This window comes from Protopterus annectens, chromosome 9.part0, assembly GCF_019279795.1.
Source record: "Protopterus annectens isolate FY-2018-M chromosome 9.part0, PAN1.0, whole genome shotgun sequence".
Classification (NCBI taxonomy): Eukaryota; Metazoa; Chordata; order Ceratodontiformes; family Protopteridae; genus Protopterus; species Protopterus annectens.
The window spans coordinates 1,356,795,368-1,356,821,291 of NC_056743.1; positions in this window are offsets into that span (position 1 = coordinate 1,356,795,368).

Here is a 25,924-nt window from a genome sequence, read left to right on the forward strand (position 1 = left end):
ACTGGCCCAGAGGCAGAGGGGGTCCGAAGAACTTAGGGTCACGAGAACCATTCTCAGACAGACCTGCACAACAACCCTGAGGGGTTGCCCAACTAGCAGTCGGAGGGGCCATCTTTCTTTACACCCAACAGAGTGGGAGTCCGTTACAACAGACCATTGGATGTTAAAAATCATATCTAGAGGTTATTCCACCCTATTCGTGGCTCCACCTCCCCAACCAAAACTCCTCCCGGATGTTCCACCAGCACAGAGGGAGGAAGCAGCACTGGAGATAGAAAAGCTGCTAAGAAAACGAGTCATCCAACCCATCCCCCAGACCAATCTGGATTGAGCATCTAGTCCAGGTTCTTTTTCATGCCAAAGAAAACAGGAGACCTAAGACCCTTTTTGAACCTATCAGTAGCCAAGGAGAAATTCTGGATGGTCATGCTTCAGTCCATTCTGCCCTACCTGAAGGCAGAAGACTGGATGCGCTCAATTGCCCTCCAGGACGTGTAATATCCTATCAAGATGAACAGGTGCACTCCCTCAGGTTTCTTTGCTTCCGACTGGGAGCCAATCAACAGTTCTGGGCTCTGCCCTTTGGTCTCACCAAAGTCATGGCAGTGGTAACAGCCCACCTGAGGCTTCAGGGAATCCAGGTCTACCGCTACCTGGATGATTGGCTCCTTGCTGCCCCTACCAGGCATCTACTGTGTCATGCCAGGGATTACTTCATTCTTCCAAACAGACTAGGTATCACAATCAACCTCAGCGAATCTTCACTGGTCCCAGTCCAGAGATTAGACTTCATTGGAGCTCAGCTAGACACTGTACAAATGAGTCTATCTCACCCCAGAGAGGGTAAACAATCTAAAAGTTCATGCCTCTTGCATTCTTCAATCCTCCACCCCTTCAGTAACTACAGTTCTACAGGTTGTTAGGTCCAGTTCTGGAGTTTCTTTCTGGTATCTTTCATCAAGGGGCTAGTTCTGCTACTATAAAAGTTCAGCTGGCTGCCATCTCTAACTTCCATGCAGGGGAAAACCTGGCTTCCTTAGCCTCATCTAGGCTTTGCAAGACTTTCCTTAAAGGAACTTTTATGCTGTGACCTCCAGTGAAAGATCCAACACCTCCTTGGGACCTTACCTTTGTCTTACAAGCTTTAGTCTCCCCTCTTTTTGAACCAGCAGCAAAAAGAAGTTATGTACTCACCATAACATTCTATCTGAGTAGTTCTACTTCATTTGTCTTCAACCTGAGGGATACCAGATCCGTATCGGATCTGAGTTGGCAATCTCACTAGCATCTGCTCCGAGCTCCAAGCTCCTCCCCTTACCCATAACACACCTCGACTACCTTCCAACCCCCCAGATCGAGTTTGCTGATCCTTATACTGATAACCCGACCTGAAAAATACTTATGACCTACAACTGCAACCAGCAGGCTGTTCACATGACAAGGTCCGGGGGAAGGAGGGAGGGACGGCTGAAGACAAATGAAGTAGAACTACTCAGATGGAATGTTATGGTGAGTACATAACTTCTTTATCTGAAGTAGTTTACTTCATTTGGTCTTCAACCTGTGGGACAGAGTCCCCAGCTACTAAACTCCTGGGTGGCCCTTATGGAAGGATATTCCAGAGCACAGCAGAACCAAAGGGTGCTCTCCTTCTGGAAGTCAAATCCAATTTGTAGTTAGAAATAAATGTATGAGATGGAGGACCAAGTAGCTGCAGAACAAATGTCATCCAAAGAGACTCTAGACCAAAAGGCTGCAGATGTAGCCATGGACCTAGTGGAATGAGCTTTCACCTGACCTGGAGGAGACATGCCTCTGTCCTTATAGACCTGAAGGATGCATGAAGAAATCCACCTAGCAATAGTGACCTTGGAGATAGGTTTACCCAAAAAGGGTTTATAGAAGGATACAAACAGTTGATTGGATTTACGGAAATTTTTTGTCCTGTGTAAATAGAATCATAACTGTCTATGAACATCTAGCAAGTGTGATTTGTATTCCATTTTGTTAGCAAAATTAGGAAAGAAAACTGGTAAACTGATGGTTTGATTGATATTAACTAGTGATGCCACCTTGGGAAGAAAGGATGGATTGGTCCGAAGGGAAACCCTATCTTTGTGGAAAATCTTATAAGGAACTCTGGACAAGGCCAGCAGTTCTGAAACCCATTTAGCAGAGATAATAGCAACCAGAAATGCTGTTTTCCAAGATAAGAATTTTAGATTTGTGGTTGCAGTGGGTTCAAAAGGTGGAGTGATCACAGCTTGAAGAACCATAGTAAGGTCCCATGGGGGAACAGGATCTTTGACAGAGGGGCGTAACAGAAAAGTCCCTTTGATAAAGGCTTTACACAGTCTAGAGGAGGCTAGAGGGGCAGAATTCCCACCCACATGAAAATGAGAAATGGCAGCCAATTGAACCTTGACAGTAGAAGAACTAGCTCCGTGTTAAAATAGCTAGAAAATCAAGAATGGCAGAAATAGGAGTCGTGAAGGGATCTAAACTCCTTTGAAAGGCCCAGAAGGAAAAATGTTTCCATTTACTGCGATAAACCTTCCTGGTTGAAGACTTATGAGCAGCCACCAGAATAGACCTAACTGAAGAGGATAATCCAGGATTCCTAGTGATCATGGGAACTGAAGCAGTCAAGCTGTGAGCTTCAAACTTCCAGGTTCGGATGAGGAACCCCCAATGGGTGTGAAATCAGATCCTGAATGGGATCCAAGATCCAGGGCGGAGCCAGAAGGTGAGATCAAAGGAAGGGAAACCATACCTGGCAAGGCCAAAATGGGGCAATGAGGATCACTTTGCAACCCAGTCGACGAGCTTTCTGTAGAAATCTTGGAATAAGAGGTACTGGAGGGTAAGTATACAGAAGACTGGGAGGCCAAGCATTGACTAGATCATCTCTGGGGGGGGCTCCCCCGGCAGGGGGTTCAGAGCGAAAAACTCACTGCACTTTGCGTTGGAGATGCAAAGAGATCAGAGCAAGGCTAACCCCACTCCAGGAAGATCTGCTCGACTACTGAAAGATTCAGAGACCCACTCGTAAGGCATCAAAATAGTCCAACTTAACCTGTCCGTTAGAATGTTGGACCATCCCAGAATGTGCGTTGCAATGAGAAAATGACCAGTGATCACCCATTCCCACACCCTCATGGCCTCGCGACAAAGGGGATAAGACCTGGTCCCTACCTGTTTGTTGATATACCAGACCACTGACATTGTCTGACTGAATTGCAATGGTTCCCAGAGGAAGAAAGGCATGCAGGGCCTGCAATGCTGAAAGGACCACCCTCATCTCTAGAATGTTTATGTGCAAACCGGCCTCTACAGGGGACCACAGGCCTTGGACTGTCCTGCCCAAACAATGCCCCCACACCCGAGTTGGGAGGCGTCCATGGTCACTGTGGCTTGGGCAGGGGCTGGAACAAAGGGTCCTGCCTCCAAAATGTCCAGAGAACACATCCACCATACAAGAGACGACCAACAGACTTGACTGAGTTGTATTGGATACGACAATGGAAGTTCCAACAGAGACCACTGTACAGCTAGTGTCCATTGTAGAATTCTCATATGTAACCGGCCACATAGGAGAAGCGTTATGGTCTCCACCATTGAACCTAAGGCCTTCAATACTGATTCCGCTGATGGAAGATAAGAATGGTAGATTAGAGAGACATGCATCCTCAGGTTTTATACTCTCTCCGAGGTCAGGAAGATTTTGCACTGTAATGTATCTATCCTTGCACCAATGTAGTCTATCACCTGGACAGGATTTAGGAGTGATTTGGATGCGTTGATTGTGATCCACAAATGCAGGGCAAGGTTTAAGAAATAATTCCTAGTTTGAGAGAGTAGATGCCTGGTGAAAGCAGTGAGGAGCCATTCGTCCAGGTACAGATAGACCTAAATCCTCTGAAGCCTCAAGTGAGCCGCTACCACCGCCATCACTTTGGTGAACACCCTGGGGGCTGTGGTGAGACCAAAGGGTAGGGCTCGAAATTGGTAATGATCGACTCCTAGCCGGAAGCGGAGGAACCTCCTGGAACTTCTGTGCATCTTTATGTGATAGTAAGCTTCCTGAAGGTCTTAACGAGCACATCCCGTCGCTCTCTTGCAGGTACGGCATGATAGACTGCAGTGTGACCATCCAGAATTTTTCTTTGGCAACTGACAGGTTCAGGGTAGATAGGTCCAGAAGGGGCCTTGACTCCGTTTTCTTTGGCACCAAAAAAGAAAGTACAGTTGTGTACACTTACCATAAATGTAGATGTTCGAGTGTATTCACTGTTGCAGTCATTACATTTGGGTAATCTGCTGGCAGGTTGCCCTCAGTCGGCCTGAATTCCAAAGTCTTGGGTCCTGCGTCAGTTGCTGTCTCTTCTTCTATGACATCAGGGGTATAAAACAAGCAGCCAATGCCATTTTCTTTAGTTTTTCTTGCCCCAGATGTCAGGTGCCCCCAGAAAGGTAGCAAAAAAAAAAATTATATATATATATATATATATAAGTATATAAACATGCATCAATATAAACTTTACCTTCATCTACAAGCAAATACACCACATAAGTTGTAGAAGATAGAGAAGGGAAGATAACCTACAGAATGAAAGGGGGGGATGGCGGGCGGATAACCTGGACTGCAACAGTGAATACACTCGAACATCTACATTTATGGTAAGTGAACACAACTGTACTATGTTCTTCGTGTTTCACTGTTGCAGTCATTACATTTGGGTAGAATCCCAAAGCTATGGTTGGGAGGCTGGAGCTAAACAGCATTAGGTGCGGCTATAAGGCCCTGCAGAACTGCAGTGACAAAGCCTGCCATGGACTTAGAGTAGACAGGCAAATGATAATGCTTTGTAAAGGTGTGAACAGAACTCCAAGTAGCAGCCTCTGGAATGTCTTTGGTTGATACTCCTCTGAGAAAGGCTGCTGAAGTAGCTGCAGCTCTGGTGGAATGAGACCTAATGCCCTTGGGCACAGGTTTACCATGGTGTAGGTAGCAGAAACAAATACAGTGGCTTATCCACTTTGAAACAGTCTGCTTTGAAATAGCCTTTCCTTCTGATCCTGAAGTATATGTCACTAGCAATTGCTCAGTTTTTCTTAGAGCTTTAGTCCTGCTCAAGTAGAATCTTAGCTGTCTGTACATCCAAGGAATGCAGAATTCTCTCCCCATTGTTCTGCAGATTTGGATAAAAGGTGGGCAGATGAATAGTTAGGTTAAGAGCCACACTGGAAACCACCGTAGGCATAAATGTTGGATTTGTCCTCAGAGACACCCTGTCTGGGTATAATATGATAAAAGGTTCCACAGCCATGAGGGCCTGTAGCTCTGCGACTCTTCTTGCTGAAGTAATTGCTAGTAGCAGAGTTATTTTCCATGATAAGAACTATATATCAGCAGTAGCAGCTGGTTCAAATGGAGGCAGGGTGAGCTTTACCAACACATAACTGAGGTCCCATGCAGGTATTGGTGATCTTCTAGGAGGCCTTAAAATGTTTGACTCCTCTAAGATACTGCTTTAGTAAAGGATGAGAAAATATTGGTGGCTCTGTATTATAATGAGCCGAAATGGCAGAGGCATGGATTTTAATTGATGAGAAAGATAGGCCTTTGTCAAGCATCTCAGTTAAGTATTGTAATATCTGAGGAATATTTGGTTCTGCTGTATCAGTTCCTTGTGCTTGATTCCAAGCACAGAATCTCTTCCATTTATCAGCATAAGATTTTCTAGTACTAGGCCTTCTGGCTTCCAAAATGACATCCATCACAGGTTTACTGAGAGGTATTGTTTGTATAACTATATGATCAGCCATGCTGCCAGGTTCAGTGTCTGGAGTTGATTGTGTAGGATCTGATTGTTTTGCTGGGACAATAGTTGATGTCTTTGAGGTAAGGTCCAAACTGGGTATTGAGACAAGTTCCTTAGGATTGGGTACCAGTATTGGCGGGGCCAGTCCGGGGCAATTAGTATCATCTTTGGATTCTCTTGTCTGACTTTTAGGAAGACTTTGGGAAGAAGAGGCAGAGGAAGATAGTCATAAACTGATAGTTTTTTCCAACGGAAGGATAGGGCGTCCACTTTCCATGCTTGTCTGTGATAAGTCCTTGTGCAGAATCTTTTCAATTGGTAATTTTGAGGTGAGGCAAATAGATCTATGTCTGGGCTCCCCCATTTCTTGGTTATCATGCTGAAGACTTGTGGATCTAGTTTCCACTCGTGAGGATCCATAAGGTTTCTGCTTAAGTCGTCTGCCAGAGTATTTTGTTCTCCTGGCAGGAATTGAGCTTGAAGATGTATTTGGTAAGTCAAAGCTGTGTCCCACAGTGCCATGGCTAATATGCAAAAGGGATATGAGTGCATGCCCCCCCTGCTTGTTTATGTACCACATGACCGTGGTGTCCGTTTTTATCAGTAGTTGTCCTGGGTGAAGTAAGTCCTTGAAGGCTGTCAATGCATTTTGAACAGCTAGCATCTCTTTCTGGTTGATATGTAGATGCATTTGTTTTGGGGTCCATATGCCCTGAATGCATCTTCCCATGTGGGCCCCCCATGCATAATCTGATGCGTCTGTTAAGGTTTGGCTGGCAGGGGGTAGAGTGAAGGGCCGCCCCATGTCTTGGTGACATGCCTTTGTCCACCATAGAAACTCCTGTTGTAGGCAGGGAATGAGAGGAATCATTGTTTCCAGACTGTGACAATGTTGACTCCATAAACCTTTTAGGTACCATTGAAGTCTCCTCACATTCAGTCTTGCATATGGAATCAGTAGGATGCAGGATGCCATGAAGCCCAAAGCCTGCAGAATTTGTCTTGCAGATAACTGGGTTTTTGTTGCCATCAGTTTGAAGTAAGTAGTCAGTTGCCGTTGTTTGGCATGAGGTAAGTCATCTGGGCAGTTGTAATCAAGCTTGCACCCAGGAATGTTATCTTTTGAGAGGGTACCAGTTGTGATTTTTTGTTTATTGTGTACACTAGGCATGTTAGAAGCCTTTTCACAAACGCCAGGTGTTGAATGTCCTTGTTCTCTGCTTGAATGAGACAGTCGTCCAAGTAAGGATATATTTGTATACTTCTTTATCTGCAAAATGTAATCACTGGTGCCAGGCACTTTGTAAAGACCCTGGGCGCAGTAGATAAGCCAAAGGGCAGTGCAGAGAATTGGTAATGCATTAAGCCAGCCTTGAATCTGAGGTATCTTCTGCACGATTGCCTTATTGGGACATGCAGGTATGCCTCTTTTAGGTGTAATGTCACCAGCCAAGCATTCTTGCCCAGCATGGACAGAAGCTGCTGCAAAATCAGCATTTTGAATTTTGGAATGTCCAGGTATGTGTTCAAAATCGATAAATCCAGTATTGGCCGCCAGGCCTTGTCCTTTCTGAGTATCAAGAACAGTCTTGAGTAAAAACCTTGTCCTTTTTCCTGTTCTGGTACTGGCTGAATGGCCCCCATATCCATGAGGGACGTAACCTGTTTTTGTGCCTCTGCCCATTGATTTTTTGGCAGATCTGGCCAACCGTTTGCCATTGGTAGAGTATGGAAATGGAATCTGTATCCCTGTGATACTATGTTTAGCACTCACTTGTCATTTGTTATTAACTGCCAATTTTGAGCAAAAAGTGCTAATTTTCGCCCTAGGGGTACTGCCAAAAGATAAGTGCTTGGTGAAGGCAGAGGGAAGTCATTGGAACCGTTTTCTGTAGGTTTGCGCTTTATCTCCTCCAGATTTGGAGGTAGAGACACCCCATTGCTTTGACCTGTATGAATCTTGCGCCTGGTATCTGGAACCCTTAGGGCATTTGGATTTGCCCCTTTGAGCTCTGTCTGACACAGGAAAGGACCATTTTTTTTTGTAGGCCAGTGTCTACTGAATCTTGGTGGCTGCACTTGTAAGAAGTATTTTACAGTTTGCATAGACTTAGCTTTGTCTTCCATTTTCTTTAAAACATCTTCTGCCTTAATACCAAACAGAGCATCATGCTGTAAAGGTGCATCTAGTAATTTAGCTTTAACATGATAAGGCAAATTTTGTTCCTTTAACCAGGCATGCCTCCTAATCACAGATCCAGTAACTGCGGCCCTGCAGGAGGCCTCTAAGGAATCAAAACCACATTGCAAAGTATGCTTTCCAACCTGTTCAGCTGCATGCAATAATTCCTGCAATTCTTTATTTTCTGCACATTCAGAAATCAACATCATTTTCTGTTTCAGCAATCCCATAACATGTTGTTGATACTTGAGCATATGAAACTGGCAGTTTAAGGCCCTAATTGCCAAGGTTGCAGATGTATAAACTTTTTTTCCCCATCTATTCAGTGCCCTTGAATCTCTGTCGGACGGGATAGGATTTGTTGCTGTTGAGGCTTTAACTCACTTTGGACCCTGTGAAATAGTTTCAGGATCAGCAGCAGGGTTTCTAAATAAAAAATGTGTGTGAGTCCGGGACCCCCTAATATCTGTCAGGCTTGCTGGGAGCCGGAGGTAAGGAATCAGGGGGTCAAACTTGACTCTGAAAACACATCATCCACAATGTCTAAAACAGGGGGTATGGCTAAAGGCCTGTGCTGAGGGAGAAGGAGGAAATCCCTAAGCCTCTTTTTTGATTCTGAGAAATCTTGACTCTCCCAGTGAAAATGCTCCCTCAAAGTATGCAAGGTTTCTCCAAATGAATAATCCTCAGGAGGTGATGCAGGTCTGCATCAGAATCCTCATAGGGATATATAGATAATTTCTGATCAGAAATAGAAACCTGATCTAAAGATTCATTATCAGTGTCTTGCCTAGGCCTCTTATCTGGAGGGGGATGGGAACCCCTGATCAAGGTAATAAGGTCTTCAGCCATTTTGATCATCTGTTTTTAGGCATAGAGGCCTGTGCATGTGGCTCATGCGTAAGATTTTTAGTTTTAGAAGTTGCTTTTGTCTTTGGTTTTGCAGCTGTCATTGGTTTGATATAAAAATTTTGAGACCTGAATACACCCTCAGAAGCCGATGCCTGCTCAGCGGCTCTGGACCCATCCAAGGGAGATACATCCGTGGGTCCAATACTTTGAGTATCTTGCGGCATGCCGGACTCCACATGGGTGTCGGTAGGGGCCTGCGACTCGAAAGTGGAGGGTATCAGGGGCTGCGAAAGCACCTGAGTACCGGCCAACCGAAGACTGGCTTAGGGAAGCTTCGTCGTCAGTTTTGGACCTCAACTGTCTCTCTGTCCTTTTCTTTGCGCTTTTTATGTACTCCGGTAGTTGGATTGCTATCCGACGACATTTCTGGGTAGTTAAATCTGTTTCCAAAATACTTTGAGGCAAAAATATACCGACGCTTAATAGTGCGTTGGTTAAATCTAGCACAAAACTGACAGCCAGGCACGTTGTGATCAGGGCCTAGGCAAGGAATACAGTATAGATGGAAATCCTTATGAGGTGTTTGCTTCCCACAAGTAATACAATTATTAACTTTTTCTGACATCGGTAATGGGGGGGGGGGTACTTAGCTTTAGTGAAGACTTCGGTTCTGAAACTCAAACTCGAATATTTCAGGAGTCGGCCAACCAGCACTTGCAAAATGCTTCTGCTTCGGGCACCACGCGGCAAGAAAGACTAAAGAAAATGGCGTTGGCTGCTGGTTTTATACCCCTGATGACCTGACATCATGGAAGAAGATACAGCAACCGACACAGGACCCAAGACTTTGGAATTCAGGCCAACCTGCCATCAGATTACCCAAATGTAATGACTGCAACAGTGAAACACAAAGAACATCCTGGAGTAGAAGCCCAATCCAGACTGATCTGGGGGGATGGTTTCGATGGCTCGTTTTCCTAGCAGCTTGGAAATTTCCTGTGCTTCTGCCTCCCTTTCTATGCATTGTACATCCGGGAGGTGTTTGGGAGCTTTGGGAGGACCCACATAGGGGACAGAGTATCCTCTGGATATAATCTGAAGCACCCAGTTGTCTGATGTTATGGACTCCCATGCTGCCAGGTGCAAGGACAATCGTCCCCCGACTGCCTACAGAGTAGAGCAGTCAGGCCACCCCTCAGGGTTGCTGTCTGGGCCTGTCCGAGAAAGGTTCTCGAGACCCAAAATTCCTTGGAACCCCTCTGCCTCTAGGCCAGCATCCATTCTGTCCCCCTCTGCCTCTGGGAGAACAGCCCTGAGTGTCCCGGGAATACTGCGACTTCCCGAACCACATCTTTTGCCCTCTGATTCTGGGAAAAGGGCCTTTAAGGGCTTGAGAAGCAGATTCTGATGGCAGACAGTGTCTTCCCATCCTTTTCACTCTGAACTAAAGTCCCTTTGACAGTCTTACCAAAGAGAGTAGAGCCTTCATAAGGGGCATTGGCAAAGGACGCCATGAAAGGTTCCGAAAATTGACATAGTCTGCACCAGGCATTGCGCCTCATGGACATGTCGGCCCTAGCCGCTCCTTCAGTCGAATGGACATGTAGGAGACTGCTTTCAAAGTGGCCATCCTCACGGAAAACGAGTCCCTTTCCTCCTGTGACATGGACTTAGGGGGAGACTCAACCAGCTCCTTGACCAGGTCATGGTGGAGTCTCGTGATGTGGGCCTGGTAGTTCAGCACCCTAATGGAAAAGGTAGCTGAAGTGTAAACCCACTTCCCTAAGTGGTCCATTATCTGTGACTCCCGGTCAGGAGGATGAACCGAGGAACTCTCCTGGGTTAGTTCCTTCTTTGTGGCTGCTGCTACCACCATAGCGTCTACAGGGGAGCCCTGTTCCATGCTGGCCTTTCCAAAGGTGGACTTAAGATCTTGTCAGGCCTTTTGGGAATTGGTTCCATGGTGTTCCGGCTCCTTCCTGGCCCACGAGGTGACCAGGTCCACCAAGGGATCTGCAGGAGGGGAGACCCAGGAAGTAGATGGGCCCGTGCCGAAAGCCTCTAGGAACATGGACTCGTCAGAAGAAGGTTTGGGGGTGGACCAACCTCCCTGTTGGCAAAGGATTTCCATGATGTCTCCAAAGGAAACATCCTCGGGAGGTGACTTGGGGGAACCTTTCCCATCATCCAAAATCCGTATCCTCAGTGAGGGACTCTGGGGGAGTCCAAGTGCCTCCTCTTACATGTATGCTTGCGAGGCACATCTCCAGTGAGGCTCTCCGGGGGGGGGACTCGCAAGCCACTTGTTTGTCGGGGGAACCACCTGGGGATCCTCAAGCACGGGCTGTCCCTCTGATAAAATGATGGGATTCGTAGAAAGAGCCAAGGGGGTCAGAATGGAGTCCGAGGGGATAGTCAGGGGTCTCAATCCAGCGGAGGGAACCCTTTCTACCATGTTGAACACCGAGGGAGAATGAACCTCCTGTGGAACCAATAAGGAAGCCAGTCTCCCTGGGTCCGACGAGAGAATCTGAGCCAGTCCCAAAGTGGATGGAGCTCCGAGGGAGGGAACTTGGCCCGAAAAAGGCGGAGCCAATGTAAAGCTGGTCATATCCGACACCCCTCAGGCAGCTGTCGGTGTCGAGGAAGCAGGTACCGTCGGTGCTGACCCCCTGACTAAAGCCATCCTTAGATCTGAGTACTCCAAACCCGGTGGACGGATTGGAGAAGGAGAAATTGGTGTAAAAAAGGGAAGTGAGCTCCCCCCTCCAGGGGGAGAGGGGGCTGGCAAGACCCCCATCTGGATCTGAGTACGAATGAACCTCCATCATTTTATCCATGTCGACTTCCAATAAGGACCGCATGGACCTTGATGAGGCCATGGACTCCGACCTTGCGGGTCTGGGCACTGAGGCCCTAGATGTAGACCGTGTCTCCTCCAGCTCTGGGGAAAAACTCGGAGATCGGAGCCGATAGGAGTCATGATCCTATTACTCTTAGCAGGTGAAGGGAGGTCCAGGGACCTCTTACGTTTCTCTATCCTGGATTTTGGCTCTCCTTCTCTCTATCCCTTTTCTGCTCTGCTTCTGCAGGCTTTGAAACAGGAGGTTGAGTCCCAGCCTGGGAGGGAGGAGAAGCAAGGGCAAGAGAAGAAGGAGAGGCGGCCACAGCAGCTGCTGTGACCAAAGCCGAGGACGAGGCAACTGCCTCAGAAGTGGGAAGAAGGCCTTTCAGGGCCAACTTAGCCTTCCTGTCCTTGATTGCACACAAGGGTTAAAACCCATGCATATAGAGCAGTCTGTACTGAGATGGGTCATGCCCAAGCACATTACACAAAGAGTGTGGCCATCTGCTGGGGACAACTTATGGCCACACTCAGTGCATCTTTTAAACACCGGCTTATCAGCCATTTAGACAAGAGGGAAAACAAGTAGCTAGAAAAAAATATTATTTTCCTGCTGAAAACCACTCCCCACATTCACACACAGAACACACTGGGGGGGGGGGGGAGCAAGTACACTAACCAACTATGCTAAACGAAGCTAAACAATACTAAAGATTAGCCACACGACACACCAAGCAAGGAGAAGAAAAGGGGAACCTACACTAACCACTATTCTGAAAGTTAAAGAGAAAAAAGGCTTTTTAAAAGCTTTAATACCCACTTACTACTCGGAGCTCTGGAGATCACGATGTTTCAGCTAGCCATAGCAAATGAGATCTGGGGGTTGGAAGGTAGTGGAAGTGTATTATGGGTATGGGGAGGAGCTCGGAGCAGATGCTAGTGAGATTGCCTGCTCGGATTCAATACGGATCCAGTATCCCACAGGTTGAAGACTAAATGAAGTAAACTACTTCAGATCAGTAGATTTGCAATTTCTTTCTTGGAAAACTGCCTGTTTGGTGGCCATCACTTTGGCCAGGCAGGTATCGGAACTTCAAGCCTTGTCCATTAGAGTTCCATATATGTTTTTTTATAAAGGCAGGGTTTCCCTGTGCACTAACCTTTCTTTTTTTGCCAAAAGTGGCTTCCGAAAACAATATTAATCAAACTATCAGTCTTCCAGTTTTCTTCCCAAATTTCCAAAACAAGGGTGATTACAAGTTACATTTATTGGATGTACATAGGCAACTGAGGTTTTATTTACACAGAACAAAGTCTTTCCATAAATCAGACCAACTGTTTGTGTCTTATTCCAAACCATTTTTAGATAAACCAGTCTCCAGAGTCACTATTGCTAGATGGATTTCCCAATGTATCAGTCGGGCATATTCTGACAAAGGCATTTCCCCTCTGGGTATGATCAAAGCCCATTCCAGTAGATATATGGCAACTTCAGTGGCCTTCTGGTCGAGAATGTCACTGAATAACTTTTGTTCTGCAGCTACTTGGTCCTCATCTCATACTTTCATATCCCATTATAAATTGGACATTGTATCCAGGAGTAGGGCATCATTTGGCTCAGCTGTGCTCTGAAATATCATTCCATGAGGGCTACCCAGATGTTGATAGCTGGGCACTCTGACCTAAAGGTTGAAGATCAAATGAAGTAAACTACTTCATATAAATAAGTTATGTACTCATGATAATGTTCCATGTGAGTAGTTTACTTCATTTGTCTTCAACCATCCTTCCCCCTGACCTTGTCACTACTGTCCTATTTTGGTATATGGGAGAGGTGCACATTTGTGACTCTCCTGGTTATATTTGGTTTAAATTGCATGAACCTTTAGTGGTAAGGTTATTTGGGTCGGGCTTATGTTTTCTGATTCAGCAAACTCGATCTGAGGGAAGAAAGGAGATGGAGGGGTATTATAGGTAGAGGAGGAACTCTGATCAGATGCTGGTGATGCAGCCGTCTTGGATCCAATCTGGAGGATCCAAATATTCAAAAGTTGAAGACAAATGAAGTACAACTACTTAGATGGAACTTTTAACCTGCATTATATTAGGTAAACCAAGGTTGTTTCAACAAATGGTACGATTCAGGTTACTCCTGCATCCCAGACACTCACCACAGACGTCTATCACTTGAACTAGGGAGCATGTGGTGGGAGGGGGGCAGAGGGTGAAGGGTCTTGGGATAGGACCTTCAGTAGGAAGCACAAAATTATAAAGGAAATGATAGCCATGACTCTAGCCATCAAGGCATTCAAGCCCATGTGGCAGCAGGGAATAGAAAACATGATTGTTTAATTTAGTTTGTTCAGTTCAGTTTGCTCACTATTTTAACACAGCTCCACAGAGTTAGGGGACCAGCCACTGCTGTGCTGTATTTATCTGTTGCATTCTGCCAGCCATATGTACAATGTTGTACTTTTTCACTTTTAAACTGTACTTTTGCTATATTGTTGATTTATTGCACTTTGTCTGCTGTAGCATAGACACTAGTTTCAGACCTGCTGAATCTGGTTCTGTTTGTTGAATTGAGCACTAAACTAGGCTACCTTTTGTTATAGAGCCCCCCCCCCTGCACCCTTGTAGCAGCAGAGTGCAGTTAGGACTGTTCTGATTGAAGGTTGCTGGCACAGGGCTCATTTTTGACCTTTTTTATTGATTTCAGTTTGCTCATTGTTGCTACATAAGCCCCACATGTGCAGGTTTGTGCTTGTTTTAACACAGCTCCACAGTGTTAGATGATCAGCCACTGCTCTGCTGTATTCATCTGTTTACACGTAGTGCACTTCAGTGTACCATTGAGCACTACTGCAGTGGGGGTAACCATTGGTGGTCATAGATGCAAAAACTTCAGTAGATACATTTTCTCTTAGTAGCTGACCCGATCTGGCAGAGACATCCTTAAATTGTGCTTAGCTGCTCAGAGAGCACCTTAGCTGTACATTTGCCACTTACAAAGTCCCAAAACCACTAAGTCTACAATAGTTTAATAGCATTTAGAGAACCCCCACTAGTATAGACCATTTATAGAGCACCCCATTAGTATAGACCGTGTTTAGAGCACCCAGTTAGTTATACCACACCCCTCCATTTTCTATCCCCTTTGTGAAAACAGGATTTAACCTAGCATTATGGATGGTTCATTTCTCTCCATTTTTCCTACCAGCCTGATTGACATGGGTATCCTAAGGCAGTGTAGCAACTGCCTCATGTACCCTGACAACTCTGTACTCCTAAATCACCCAAGCACAATTTATGAGAGATGCATCTACACTAAAAGTCCGGAATCCTTGCTCTTTCACACACACACACACACACAACAGTAATGCTGAACAGGTTGCTAGCTCACATACTACACCTATGCAAACCATGCACTCAACACACAAACTGTCATATGTGGAGGTACTCACCAGAAACCTACCTAAACATCCTTCCAAACACAAATATGCTACACCTAAAAGAGCACCTGCAGCACTCAAAACACAAGGCCCAGTGTCTAACAAAATACGCCCCTACGACAAAGCACATCTAAACCAAATTGTTTAGTCATAGCTCACTCCGTTGTGAGACACACAGATGTCCCACTCACCAGGCTGGATAAAAAGGTTACTTTCAGCTGTCTTTCGGGTGCCGGGATCTGTCAGATCACACATGCGCTCAAGTCTGTCAACAACCAGTACCACTTTGACTTTATCATAGTTCATGTTGGTGTGAATGACTTGAGACGTACCTCACTGGACTATATATATGAAGAGAGGCATGATTCAACTCTATGAATATGTGTCCCAGGCAGGTATGTCCCTAACCTTGAGCAGCATTCTACCCTCACCTAGGATGATACCACAATATAAACAAAAAATGATTGATTTCAACAGTTGACTTAGTTTCTGGTGTCATTCTAAGGGGGATCCAGTTCCTATCAACCTGGGATGACATGGTTGGCAGGCCATGCTGCTTTGCCAGAGATGGTCTTCACTTGTGAACTTTTGGATACTGGCTAAGACACTTGCCTCACCCATAGTGCCTTTTTTAGGCAAGGTCTCAAGAACAAAATTTCCGATGTGAAAATATTACTCACAAATAAATGAAAAGTTATGCTACTAAAAGCTAGGAGGTTAGATCAGAAACTGCAATATCTAGTAACACTCCTATTCCTGAAGGATTTTGATGTCTGTGCAGTTACAGAAACTTGCTTCAGGGCCGCAAAGAGTACTGGCTTTGCAAGGCTACAATGACTTCCACACTTTCAAGACCACAAAATGAATGTGTGAGAACCAAAGGAGGTGGAGTGTCTATCTTCATCAAAGATAAATACACATGTAGACTGGGTAGACAAGAAAACTCCATGGAGTTACTCCAAGTTCACTAACTGTGGGTAAGAGCCCATTGTTAGCTATAGGCCCCCTTCAATGAACCAAGATACCCATGCTGTTTATTTGGACCCATTTGAAACAATCAAATTACAACCAAACACACTAGTCATGGGCGATTTTTAACTATTCCTCTGTTGACTGGGAAACTTATACGAACCAGCATGCTCGCAGAAAGGTTCCTGGATATTAACACTAATGCCCTGCAGCAAATAGTATGCAACACCACAAGGGGCTCAAATATTCCTTGACCTGGTCTTCACCAATGTGGGTGACTGTTGCACCACCACAAGTATAAGGACCCTCACTGGTTACATCTGATCACAAATCAGTCACATTTGAAGTAGCTATAACACCTGAGCCCATCTTAGGTGAAATCGGGCTAAAAATTTACACCAAAGTCAATTATACCCTCCTAAGGGATGGCATAAATAATTTTCAAGCTCCTTTTCCCAAATATGGCATTGACAACTATACTAAGGTATACACAAATGCATTGACACAGTTATACCTGATAGGATCAAAACAAGATCCTCAAGAAAAAAACAAGTCTCTCCCTGGTGGACATCTAGCATTAATAAATTATTCAACAAGAGGAAGACGTTGCTGTCTAAGAATAAAAAGGAGAGGTCCAAGACACCTTCCTCTGCTTGAACAAACAAATAAGACAACTTATAAAATCCTCTAAGAGCAACTTAGAAAAAAAAATAGCAACCATAGCTAAGAATAACCATAAGGCATTCTTCAGCTGTATCTGTAATCTAAAAGGTAGGACTCAGACGTGTGCTAAACTAGCTGTGGATGACATCACACACACTGATGCTGTGAAAATAGCTAACCTTATTAGTTGACAGGTTTGGTGAAAAGTTCAGCCCCCTGTCCCATCCAAACATTCCACAAAGTATTCCCTCTACATCTCCCTCACCTTGTATCTCCAAAGATCAAGTCTTTAATGCTCTCTCCAAGGCCAAAAATACAACCTCAGTGGGACTGGATGGCATCCCAGGTTGCTTTGTAAATGGTCTAAAACATGAGTTGGCAACTCCATTAGGTACTCTCTTCGACCACAACCTGAGTACTGATTTTGTCCCTGCTGAATGAAAAACAGCAATTGGCATCCCCCTTCATAAAGGGGGTACAGCCACAGACATTGGAAACTACAGACCCATAAGGTTAACCAGCCTTATTTGTAAGGCCATGGAACAAATCATCAAGCACCTTATAAATAAGGATATATATGATCTCCAAGCCCTTGATCTGACAGAGTTTGGTTTTGTCAACGGCAGGTCATGCCTATTAAACTGGTGGACTTCCTCATAAATGTCAGCAGAGCCATAGTTAAAGGCAAATCTGTGCATACAGCTTACCTTGACTTATCCAAGGCCTTTGACACAATCCCATATTTGGGCATCATTAATAAACTATCCCAGTTGAATATCAACCCTTATGTCAACAGGTGGGTTGCTAAATGGCTCACTGACAGATCACACTCGGACAAAGTTGGGGACTTTACCTCAACCTGCAGACTTGTCATCAGTGGGATTCTATAGGGGTCAGTGCTGGGCCCCCTATTGTTTGGAATATACTTCTCAGGAAGTTTAGGCCACAACAGAAGGGCTGTGGCTGACTAAGTTTGCTGACAGCTGCAAATTAAGTGCAGTCATTGAATACAAAGCCCCACCAACTCCTCTGTAGGTACAGTAAAGTGCAAAGGCCAAAATAGTATAAAGCAAATACCAGTAATGGCCAGCACCCAAAGCCAGTATAGGAAATTATTTTAATAAATGCAATACAGCATAACACCTTGTTTCGGCAAAAAATGCCTTCCTCAGTGTTGCATCCACAACAAAATTCCATCAATTTAAATATACAAGTAAAATTTACATAGCAAGCTATCATTAGTTAATTCAAAATTGCTCATTAAGACCAGGTGGAAACAATCCACCTAGTCTAATAATCCACAATTTTTCCTTATGGTTTAAAATATCATGCCATCCTGATTTATTGGAACTATCGAAGGTAATTCTGTGAATAACCACAAACATAAATTTAACAGTAGTATTTTTTTTACATGTTTACAAAGAGCATTAGAAACATGATTATTGCGAATATTACTCATATGTTCAGATATTTGCAATTTAAAAGGTTGTGAGGTTTGCACAATGTAAAAAAAAAAAAAAGAACAATTACAGGTGGCAAGATAAATCACTCAATCAGACCTACAGTTAGCAAACATCATAATCTCAAATACTTTAGATGTGTTATTGGAAGTAAATTGTTTAGTCTTACCAATAAATTTGCACATGGAACAATGTCCCCAAGGATGACAACCCCACAGCAAAGTGCCATCTAGCATAGTCTGTCTATCTTCCTGCTTCTTCAACTGTTGAAATATCAGAATAAAAACATTACAAACAACCCACTTAGGCTAGCTACATACTTCAGATGTAATACCCCTTTTGTAGAAATATTATACACAAACACTGGGATATATTATTGGCTGATAAAGCATTGTGTGAATTATTGCCATCTAGATGTCAGTTTTCTTACCGAAGAGGCAGGTCATTGGAAGGGTGGTTTAGCTATAATAAAAGGAATATTAGGTACAAGCAGGATGATAGACTATGGTAGATGGCACTTTGCTGCCGGGTTGTCAGTCTTGTGGACATTTTTCCATGTGCAAATTTGTTGGCAAGACTAAGAAATTCACTTCCAAAAATACATCTAAAGTGTGTGATATTATGATGTTTGCTAACTGTAGCTCTGATTGGGTGATTTATCTTGCCACCTGTAATTGTGCTTTTTACATTGGGCAAACCTCACGACCTTTTAAATTGTGAATGTCTGAACATATGAGTGATATGTGCAATAGTTATATTTCTAATGCTCTTTGTAAAACATGTAAAAAAACATACTACTGCTAAATTTACATTTGTAGTTCTTGATAGAATTACCTTTGATTGATCCAATAAATCAGGATGCATGATATTTTAAACCACAAGGGAAAATTGTGGATTATTAGACTAGGTGGATTGTTTCCACCTGGTCTTAATACACAATTCTGAATTAACCAATGATAGCTTATGTAAATTTTACTTGTATATTTAAATTGGTGGACTTTTGTTGTGGATGTAACACTGAGGAAGGCATTTTTGCCAAAACTGGTCTGTTGTTTAATCAGTGTGTTATGCTGAATTGCATTTAACAAAATAATTTCTTCTACTGGCTTTGTGTGCTGGCTGTTATTGGTGTTTGCAATTACTGAATCCCCAAACAATGTTAATATACTTCGAGGGACTTACACAAACCAATGATTGGTGCCAAAGCCACACAAACCAATGATTGGTGCCAAAGCCATGGACTCACCCTTGATGCTAAAAAATGCATTATCATCCCCTTAGGTAAAAACAATATCCCTGCAAATTATCATATAAATAATAATAGCCTAAGTAACAATGCAGTAGTGAGAGACTTGGGAATGCAAGTTGACAGTAGCCTAAATTTGACTACTGTGGTAAGGAAGACATTCTATGTTGCACACCTGATTACCAAAAGCATCGCCTCAAGAGCTCATGACACCCCTATACACGACCCTCATCAGGCCAATAACTGAGTACAGTGCTCCCTTTGGTATGTACCTTACCAAGCACCTGCAGCAACTTGAGAGACCTCAGAGATTTCTAACCAAGAAAATTCAGTATCTCCAGCACTCCCATAATCTTCTCCTTATTACTCCCTCTATCCAAAGCTATAACCAGTCACTAACAACCAATCCACCTGTTTCTCATTCCCTGGTAAAATATAGAGTGAGCACAAGTGTATATCTCAGTGTTTAAGGTAATGCACTTAACTGAATTAAATATAATTTATTTTTTCAAAAAAAAAATGTCTTTACCTTTACCTCTATGTTAAACAGAAGGTGCTACAGTATTTGTAAAAAGAAAGTTTGCTATGATGTTTTGTCTTTATTTTTTATATAGTTTAAATTCTTTCTTTTCTAAAATTGTATAACTACCTATCTTCTGTAATCTGATGATGTTATTTTACTCACTGTAGAGCTTTTTCTCCCTAGGCCTCAACTGAAAATGGGTTTCTGACCCAGTGGACCTTCCCAGTCAACAAATATCAATTAATAAAATAACAGTGTCATACATTGACAGTCTGAAGTCACTGTTATTGTACTCAGCATACAGACTACTTAGAGGAGACTTGTGCCTGGCTTACAGAGCAATCTTGAATCCAAACCTAATGGAAATGCTGCGTATTCATAAGTCCAGGGGGACAAGGGTCATCTGCTCCAGGGACCTTGACCTGGCCTGTGACATAAATAGGACCTGCTGGAGAGAAAGATGTCTCTCGGAGGTTGCCACTCCTCTGGAATAGGCTACCAGTTCACATCAAACAAAGCCCCTCTATGACTCTGTTTAAGTGTAGCTTGGATGCAAAACTGTAAATTGCTGCCAGGGATTTCACCTATGACCCTCTTAGATATGGGCAGTCATTGCTAACTAAGATCTTGAGTTTAGGCAAGATCCTTTATATTGGGTTTCTTTAGTATTACATTGAGTACACACTGCTAGGCTCATAAAAACTCTGGGTCAGTAGCCCAGTAACCCCCTATGAACCTATGATGCTTGTCATATCAACAAGCAAGAGGGGGGGGGTACCGTTTCTTACCAGTTGTACATACTAGCAATGGAAGTGGGGAAATGGCCCAGAAGTCAGACCTGACACTCAGGGTATTGAATATATAAATACCCAGAGAATGTGGTTGTGGACCTGTTGAGCAGAAGTAGATATCCATGAGTGGATGCTAAATAGAAACTTATTTGTGGACATAGTGCACAAGTGAGTTGTACCAAAGTAGACGTTTTTTCTTTTCCGGAAAGCAGGCAGTTAAACAAATATTGCAGTGGGATACTAGCTATGGGAGCCTGATCAACAGGTAGCAAATGTCTTCATTACCTGAACAGTTCTAGTTCTACACACTTTCTCTCTAATACCCATAATTCCCAGGGTAATACAGAAGATAGAGGAGTGCAGGCCAAAAGTGCTGTTAACCCACGCAACATTGTTTATCCCTCTGTTTGAGTCTGACAAGGGCAGTATCTGATAAGTTGCCACTGTGTATTGAGCTTTTAACCCTGTACAAGGGGGTCAGTAATCTAACCCATCCTAAGAACTTTAAGGATTACACTGTAGACAAGTTGACATTCTGGCACATTGTTTTTATTGAAAATGTTAACAAAAGAATATATGATAATAGAAATATTATAAAACAAATATACTTATCTAAAAAAACAATAAACACAGATAAAAGTAACTATTTACAATGGTGTTTACTATAAAACAAAGCTTTTTAAACAGAAAAAGAAATTTGATAAGACTAGTTGTTAATCTGTTTATCCAGTAACTCTTTGAATTTAAACCATATATTATATGAAAAGATGATTCTCGATGTTCTTGTCTTGATCTTGATAAGTTCAAGATGAGAAACTTCAGTTTCCAAGTGTATAAATTCCTTCTTAGTAGGAGCAGTCTGATTCTTCCAGTTCTTGGTGATGACTTTTCTTGCTAATGTTAAGATACTCCATAAAAGGAGGGTATTTTATTTTTGTGACACAAGTGGGAATAGGTACATTAAATAAAATAAGAAATTTAGTCAGCATAGATTTATCATTAAAAACAAACTGTAAGAGAGAATTTATATTATCCCAATATGTTTTAAGTTTTGTACAATCTTAAAACATATGCTGCCAGTCAGCTTTAACACTTAGTTTACATCTCCAGCATCCTATGTCTTTATTACATACATCAATTCAACTTTATATGATGTGATAAAGGTTCTATGTAAGAACTTCCAAGAGAATGTCTTCCACCTTCGTGATGAAGTAGTTTGTTTTGAAGATTGGAGTATTAGTTTTTTTATCATTTTCACTTGGGGAGTTAACAAGTCTAAAATAATCCCAATAGCTTTCTCTGTGACATATAGATAGAAGTCCCTTTCCAATTATATTCTGGTGCATTCTGAGGATGTGCTGTTTATACAGAAGGAGGCTAGGAAACCTAATACCAGAAAATCATAGTAAAAGTAGAAAACTCTGGTGCCCCAACAGAGATGGGGACCCAAGTTCTTCAAAGATATTGCTGATTTTCTTACCTGTCAGACCAATGCAAAATGGGCTCTTCTCTGCCTTATCAAAGGTACATGCCTTAGCAATTTCTGCATGTTGCCGTTTAATCCACCTTTTTGTCACTAGTTGCTAGTTAAGTAATAATGGAAATAGTGTTGTATTTGAGACCACCCAGAAAGTCATTCCACCATAAGACCAAAACATTGTTTTGGAGAAACTCATCTTGCCTCCTTTGGAGCCTCCTGTTTACACTGCCCTGAAGTTTACGTCTTGCATAGCTGCACTGCTAGTGGCATTAACGTCTACTAGAATAATTTCAGAGATGTAGGCTCTCATGTGAGGAGCCTTTTCAAGTATTCCAAAAGGACAAAATCACACTATGGATTAACTCTTCAAGCTTAATGTGGTGATAGAATTATCTTTGAATCCATCTATTCACCTCCTTGTAATTTTCTCATCACCACAGAGTGACAGTAAAATAAAGTATAGGTGTGTAAGTAAAACTTGCCATAACAGTAGATGTCCGAATGATCACTGCTGCAGTAGCCTTAGCTCTGTGGTTTGTATACTGCCAAGGAATTGTAGCAGCCATCCAGCTTCCAAAAGTTCAGGGCACCTTCCGCATGCTCAAACCATTAGGCAGCTTGAACTGAGCTGCCTAAAATCACAGGTTTGAGTGCCAAGCCCTTCTGAGCTTTCATGCTTACTGAAAGATGTAGGCTGAACCTTGAGAGAACATAACTAGTAGCAAAAATAAGTACACACCCTGCCATAATCAAAAAAACAAAAAGGGAGATATGTTCATTACTACTAGCAGTAGCTTCAACTGTATAGGATAGATTAACTGAGCTTAGTACATTTGGGAGGTAGAAGGGTAAGGGTCTAGGAGCCCCTGGAGAATGGTCTTAGCAACGCCTGATCTAGACCTAGAGAAAGAATCAAGCTTCTAGTGCTTTGTAAAAGTATGTACAGAGGACCAACTTGCTCCTTCCCGAAAACTTTTAGAATCCAACTTTTTCCAAAAAGCCATAGATGAATTAAAAGCCTTGATAGAGTGGGCCTTGACCTTGCCCAGAATAGTTTTATTTTGATGAGGGTAACAAAAGTTAATAGTCTGAGAAAACCATTTGGAGACGGTCTGTTTTGACACAGGCCTCCTCTTACCTTCATGAGAAATGAACAACTGATACACAGATCTAAAAGATTTTGTTCTGTCATAGTAACGTGCATTGTCTGTGGACATCCAAGGTATGGAGTATCCTTTCTCCCTAATTTTTAGGTTCAGGAAAGAAGACAGGGAGATGGATAGTTTGGCTTAAATTAAACTTGGATACCAGTTTAGGCATAAAAGAAGGATTAGTTTTCAAAGAAACCCTGCCTCTGTGGAAAGTGAGATAGGTTTGACTCACCATAAGAGATTGCAACTCGGTCTTCTTGCAGAGGTCAGAACAATATATAACACAGTTTTCCATGTTAAGAACCTCATTAGTCCAAATGAAGCAAGTGTTAGCTTTTCTAACAAAAAATTAAGATCCTGAGGAGAAGTCACCGGTTTTCTTGGAGGTCTGTTATGCAAAACCCTTTTCGAAACATTTTGATATGAGACTGGGTTTCTTTTCCTTTTTGAGGCTGGCATAGTGGATCAAAGTACTTTTTACTGTGCTTTAACTGGGAAAAATTATGTATTAAAATTTTAATGGCCTGTGCTGCTTATTTTCCCTGGGAAAGAGGCACTACTTTCAGCCTGAGCATGAAAAAACTGGTCCCACACTCTGTCCTTTTTCCAGGGAAAAAAAATTACCAGCCTTTACCACCACAGGTGGTTGACATTGCTGTGGCCACAGTTAGTTCCTCAGACCACTCATCACCTTCCCAAGATCCCTTTGGTGTAGTACATACAACCACTATGGATTGGGGGATAGTCACATTATCTGCGGCTGTTGGGGTTCCTTTAGTGGACATGGGTGAGGACCACTTTTTTCAGTCTTGAGACAAAAAGGGCAGGGAAGATGCCTCTGCTTCATCAGAATATTGTGACCATCACTGGGAAAGTTGCTGCTGCCATTAGTTAAACTACTTTCCCCAGTTTTATTGTCAAAAACAAACAGAAAATGAATCATTTGCCTTCTTCACCAGTCCCACTGAACAGATGTAATTTATTAAGTCTGGCTCAGGGTCTTGTACAGGCTATTGACCCTTCTTATAAGATGGCTCCTGGTAAAAGAAAAATGGATTCCTCTTTTCCTGAAGAGATCTGAGATTCTGAATTTATGGAGGAATATGAAGGGGCATATGCAGGGTTTAATCAGATTTCTTATTTAGAGAAGAATATGGTATCTGGATCTCTCTGTGAGGGACTCCCTTTTTTGAGACTATAGCAAGAATGTGCTGCTGTTTTCAGTGAGAGTACACTGAGGTGTCTCAGTCCCTCTGAAAATACTATGAGCTATTAGAAAAAGAAGTTACGTACTCACCATAAAGTTCCATGTTTGTAGTCCATCTCGCCCTTCATTCTTACACATGGGACTCGGCCTTTTTAAAAGCTCAAAGTCTTCTAGTTGGTTCGTGGTTAGGTAGGTATCCCATGGTGCACCAGTACAATCCCCAGATCTTGTTTGCTGCTAACTAAGGAGAAATAACAAAAAAAAACATGCAGAAAAAAACAATAATAAAAGGTCTCCACTCAATAATAACAATTTTTCTGTCTGCAGATCTTTCCAGGATGGAGGTAGGAGGGTGGGTTCGTAAGAATGAAGGGCGAGATGGACTACAAACATAGAACGTTATGGTGAGTACATAACTTCTTTATGTTCTGTAGTCCTATCTAGCCTTCATTCTTAAACATGGGACAGTATCCCTAGCACCTTATTCTTGGGTGTCTCAAGGAAAAGTACTCCTGAGTACTGTGGAACCAAAGGATGCTCTACCCCTGGAGGCCAAATCCAATTTGTAATGAGTAATAAATGTGTAAGGGGTGGCCCAAGTTGCTGTTGCACAGATATTATCAAGTGGGACCTTGGCTTGAAAGGCTGCAGAAGTAGACTGAGCCTTAATTTTGAAAGGTAAAGGCTTACCATCAGAAGAGTAAATGTAAGCTATATAGCTGGAGATCCCAATTAGAGAGGGTCACTTTGGAAACTGGGAGACCTAATCTGGAGTCAGAGAAAAAATAAATAATTGGTCTGACTTCTCCTTGGTCCGGTGCAAATAAAACCGTAATTGCCTGTGAACGTCCAACTGATGAAATCTGAATTCTGCTCCATTGGAATGATTAGGGAAGAACGCCGAAAGTTCTATGGATTGGCTCAAAGTGTTATGGAGGCAGACCTTGGGAACAAAGGATGTATTAGTACGAAGAGATACTCTGTCTTTGTGAAATATCAAATACCGGGGTTTGACAGATAGTGCTTGTGACTCAGAAACCCTTCTAGCAGATGTGATTGCCACCAGAAACAAAGTCTTCCAAGACAGAAATTTCAAAGGAGACAAATGGGCTGGCTCAAAGGGTGGAGACATTAATCTGGATAGAACAAAATTCAAGTCCCATTAAGCAACCAGTTCCTGAAGAGGGTTCTTAAAGTGGCACCTTTAAAGAAGGTCTTGCACAACCTATGTGACATCAGACTGGAATCCTGTTGACCCAGATGAAAATTGGAAATCGC